We start from the raw sequence: 6,000 nt of genomic DNA on the forward strand, positions 1-6,000 counted from the left end.
AATAACAATGTTGGTTAGTAAAATATCGACAGATACAGGTTAGACTAATAGATCTCTAACATTTATTTTAATAAGGTATTAGATATTGTAAAACTGGCAATGTTAACCAACCGGTGCCTTAAGTGTATAGAGAGAGCCAGCGCGTGCCAGACCTTCGCTATTTTATAAAAGCTGTTTATCTGCGTATTGTCCCCAGACCAGGGAGGAACGATCAGCGATTATGAAGTTTAGAACATGGTGACTTTGGCATATAAAGGTATAAAAAATCTTACGTCAAAGTATAAAGTCTAAATTTTTTATTTTTTCTTCGGAGTAGTATTTGAAATCACGTCATGCATCGTCAGGCGGGCTGAGATCAATAAAGCGTCCTTTGACTTTGACTTAGTTTCAGTTAGAACGAGACAGATTTATGCCAGCGATATAGCGCTGTCTCGTTTTAACAGTGCCTTAAGTCTGAGCAAAGTCAGAGTGCGCTCTATAGATTACAACCTTAGTTTCGCGGTAATACCACGTAATATTTGTCAGACACCTTTAAATTTTAAACTTTGAATGCACCTGGCAGGCGGTTGCCATGTTATCTCTCAAAGCCACCATAATACAAACTTCATAGTCGCTGATCGTTCCTCCCTATATTGGGGACAATACGCATAAAAAACTTTCAGCTTTTACAAAATAATGAAAGCCTGGCACGCGCTGGCTCTTACTCCAGTAGATTTTATACAAGAATTTTTTATATTGTTTCATTTATTTAACCAACCTTATTGAAAGTGGTTTTATAATTTGACGTAATTTCCTTTTGACTTTGTAATTTTATTTTCTTATCATAATTTAATATGAATTCATCCAAGAATATGAATTAATATTGTGATAAATCTGAATTTCTATTTTAAAAGTAATTTATTACTTATACTTTTATAATAGAAACAGTACATACCTATCTAAGTACATGTAGGGACATATTTAGGGACATATTATTATTTTATACCAGATGTCTATAAGTAGAATATTAAATTTAGTTTAAGTAAGATATTATAATAATTGAAAAACAAAGAATATTATTATTTTAATAAATATAAATAAATAAATCAAAATTGGGAGTTTGATTAATTTACCTTTAAATTGTACGTATTTTCTGAAAAAAATTATTATAAATTAAATATAATTTTTTTTTTATTACGAATTAAAAACCGGTCAAGTGAGATATGGAACCGTAAAAACAGATTAATACGCCTACAATTATTAATTGTAGTCCATACTTCGAAAGTTTGCTGTCTGTCTGTTTGTCCGACTACTAGCCTTTCACGGTCCATCATATTAACGAAATCTGTTACAGGGATAGTTTGCATTCTGATGATGCACATACGCTATTATTTTTTTGTCCCGGAAAATGAAAGAGTCTTCACGGGATTTAAAAAACTCAAATCTACGTGGTTGAGGTCGCGGTCTTCTTAGTTGGTATTTGATAAAGAAAGCTTGCATCTTGGAGACGGATAGGATATATTATATAAGTGGGATACTTTTTATCCCGGAAAATCAACATATCCACGCGGACGAACCGACGAAGTCGCGGGCACCATCACGCGACATGTTGACTTGGCTATCGGGGTATGAGGCGGGGATACGCCCCGCATACCCGCCCGTCACAAGTACTGTCCCGCACCGGCCGGGCGATTCAGAACACTCGATTCGGTAAGTTATCGTTCGATAAGATGTATTTTTCAATGGAAAGTACGTCTTATCGAACGGTAACTTTCCGAATCGAGTGTTCTGAATCGCCCGGCGGGTTAGCGAGGGGGCGTCCCATCGCCGATTGCCATGTCGACCTGTCGCGAACTATCATACCTAGTACTTTAAATTTAACTAGATTATGCCCGCGACATCGTCCGCGTGAATACATGTTTAAAAAACCCCGCAGGAACCATTGACTCCTACGGGATAAAAAGCCGCCTATGTGTTATTCTAAGGCACCTTTAAAACTTTTTTTTTAAATTATATAGACTAGCGCTTGGCTGCAATCAGACCTGCTAGCAAGTGATGATGCAACCTAAGATGGAGCGCGCTTGCCTAGGAGTTGCCTATTCACCCTTGACTTGAAGGTACCCCTATTAATATTAGGTGGAAGGGAAAACTGATGCCGGAAGGGCGTTCCATATCCTAGCGGTTCGGATTAGAAAAGAGGAAGCAAATCTATCTTCATTCTAAGTTTCGGCCAAATCCGTCCAGTAGTTTTGGCGTGAAAGAGTAACAAACATATACACACATACAATCTTTCGCCTTTATAATATTACTAGCTGATTAGGATTATAGTGTGATTATTATTTCGTTATTCAAAAGCCCAATGTACTTAAAATATTCTTACACGATTTTGATTCTCACTTCACGGATCGCTCTGGAAGTTAAATTCTCATTAAAAAAGTGATCCGATAAGGATTCTATTTTTCCTTTCAAAGTCAAAGTGAAAGTTAAACTCCTTTACTCGATTCCAACTCGTCCACTATTTTCGTACGATGTTCTGCTTTTCTTATTAGAAAAGCATGTCAAAAATTATTACAGGTTAAAGATACCTATACTAGAAATTTTGCAATAAGTACGATAGTTGTTGTGTTTACATGACTTTATATTCCGTAAGACCACAAAATAAAGCGCGATAATAAAAGTAACCAGCGCCATCTACCTTACTTTGTACCTACTATGTGTTAATATCACAATTTTTTTCATAATATAAAACTAGGCCGCTTCCCTCTATCTGTTCCTATGTATGCTTAGATCTTTAAAACTACAATATGGATTTTGATGCCGTTTGTTTTAATAGATAGAGTGATTCAAGAGGAAGGTTTATATGTATAATACATGCATAATATACTAGAGAAACACTGATAATTTTAGAGGTTTCTAATGAGATGTAAATAAAAACATTTTTTTGCGCTTACATTGCAAACGCTGGCTGAACCCTACGAGACAGATCAAAGTAATGTACTACAGTATTGTACACCTTAAAAAGGTTTACAAAAAATCTGCGAAAGTTTATGTCTATCTCTTAGGGATAACCCACAATAACCATTTTTTATCCTTTACTTTTTGATAATAATGACTTATTTACGAAGCGATTTTATGCAATACAGCATTAATCCTTATCCAATTAAGTACCTTAAATAAATTGTACATGTAATATAGATCAATATGGTCCTTTACAGCATCTAATTTAAATTAGTATTTTCGAAGATATTACAAATTTAAAATGCAGGGGCATAGCGGTTGCTAAAGAAAATAATATTTATAATATTATTATTATATTATGTTTGTATTGTCTAACTAGTTACCCGCCCCGGCTTCGCACGGGGATCCTATGTATTCCATAGACAAAGTATGGGTATGAATATGGTATACTATATATGTTTGTATTATGACTGAGAGTCTACTTTGTACTAAGCTATTATACTGAACGCGATTGTTTTGCTGTTATCCATTGAGGATTTCCGTAATCTAGTTCCGAAACTGTTCATCAAATCTTCACCAAACTTACATGGTACCAACTGGCAGTACAATCTTTGTGAAGAAAAAATAACTAGAAAACTGGTTCTTTGACGGAGTTATGGAGTAAAATCGATCCCCTTTCCCGAGGAATCCCTAATTTTTTCGGCATAAAACTACACTATATAGGTAATAACCCGGAGTATCAGCTGCTACTGTATTCAGTAGTTTTCGCGTGATATCGATAATAATGTTTTATCCGATTAAAATTTTCAAAATAAGTATTTTAAACTAGAGGGTGCCCGCGACTACGTCCGCGTGGACTTAGGATTTTAAAGATCCCCTGAGAACTGTTTGATTTTCGGGGATAAAAAGTTGCCTATGTCAATTAAATTATCAAACAATAACTTCCAAGTTACAATACTCTGAAAATTGCTTAACAGTTATTAAACATTAAATTAAAAACTCGAAAAGTTATTCTGTTGATGTATCACAAAATTAAGTAATCAGTCTCAAACTACAGGGACGCAGGCTACTTCGGTACCAAATTTCATACAAATCGGTTAAGCGGATGGGTCTTTAGGAATCCCGCGGGAACAGTTTGATTTTCCGGGATAAAAAGTAGCCTATAGCCTCCGGCTTATAAGCTAACTCTGTACCAAATTTCGTCAGAATTGGTTAAACTGTTGGGCCGTGAAAAGGTAGCAGACAGACAGACAGACACACTATCGCATTTATAATATTAGTATGGATGTATTTCTGTACAGTTAAAGTTTTATTATATTGTATAGTGTTTCAGATACTTAATTAGTGTTACATTACATACTAATTAATCCTAATCCTACTAATATTATAAATGTGAAAGTGTGGATGTTTGGATGTTGGATGTTTATTACTCAAACACGCAAAAATGGCTGAACGGATTTGGCTGAATGGAGATAGACGATATCCTGGATTAGCACATAACCTACTTTTTATCCCGGGAAATCAAAGAGTTTCCACGGGGTTTTGAAAATTTAACTAGTGTAATAATAAAATTGACTCTAATATAATAATAAAATTGACTCTAAAATTACTAATTAGTCTTCTCTTTTTCAATTATTTTTGGTTTTTCGCCGTGAGCTGAAAGTAAATTAAAAATATATAACACTATTAGTATGGATAAATTCACTATTTTGCGTCTCACTGAAAGAGATCCTAGCAGAATAACTGATTTTTAAAACAGATTTTTATTTATTTTTATGTATAATAGTTTTTGATTTATCATGCAAAATGTTGGAAAAAATACCCGAGGACGGAACCCTCAGTGTGCGAGTCTGACTCGCACTTGGCCGGTTTTTTTTTGTACTTAGTAGGTTGATAATAATTTGTATAAAGTCAAGGTTTCTGTACTTACGCAGTTGGTTCCCATTGGCCCAATAAAAGTATTTAATGAACGTCTGGTCCCGCTTCAACGCTTCGTCCTTCAAATTGGATTTTAGGGATTTTCTTAACGTTTTCGCCGCTATGTTCGAATAGTTTACGTAACTAGAAAATAAAGCCAGTCAGACTCGCAATACGTTGGAAGAAAACATAACATATACGTACCTATTAAGTTATAGTACGCGACAGGTTTAAAAAAGAATATTAGCCATGCTAATTATGACTAATACTCCCCTTTGCCCTCCAATTAAGCGTAAAGCTTGTGCCAGAAGGGGTACGACAATAGTGCAACGGGTGGGGCTTGAACCGCCGACCTTTCGGAATTCAGTCCGCTCCTCAACCGTTGAGCTATCGAGGTTGAGAAGTCAGCCGGGGCGTCCCTACCCCGGTTGTCATCTCAACCTGTCGCGTATTATAGTTAGTCATCATCATCATCAAACCATCGCCGACAGGTGACCCAAGCGAAGTCAGGGGGGTCGCTAGTTATTTTATTTAAATAAATTAAAAAAATATGCAGAGGAAACTAACTTTAAACCTGCCATTCGCCATGTGCTCATTTTTTGTGGATTTATGGTAACAATCGACTATTAATTAGATAGATTCTTAGGACAACAAATTAAATAACGCAGATTATATTAGTTAGTTTTTTTTAGTAATCAACCATTAATCAACGCAAAAAATAATTTACGTTTATAAATCACTTAATTCGCTACTCTGATAATGACAAAGAGAATTGAAACTCAAAAGTGTCAAATGTCATTTTTTCCATAAACACTGACCTAGGCATTGACTTATATTGGACCTAGGCCTATTTCCTGCCGGGTACTGTATAGTGCGCGACAGGTTGAGATGGCAACCGGGGTTACACCATATAGGGTCACACAGCCTAAACCTGTGCTTATACTACGAATAACAATATATGTATATCATTATGTATATGTACTTATATTGCTTTGATTAAATATTGTTATTTTTAGTAGGTACCTACCATAATTACATAGATATTTTTATGTTCAAATCTCAGTAGCTACCGCTTTTATGACCCCATTTGGGTCATGAATACAGAACCTCAAGATCTGCAGCCGAAAGACCTTAGATAGTTCGCGA

The sequence above is a fragment of the Maniola jurtina genome, chromosome Z (assembly GCF_905333055.1).
Source record: "Maniola jurtina chromosome Z, ilManJurt1.1, whole genome shotgun sequence".
Classification (NCBI taxonomy): Eukaryota; Metazoa; Arthropoda; class Insecta; order Lepidoptera; family Nymphalidae; genus Maniola; species Maniola jurtina.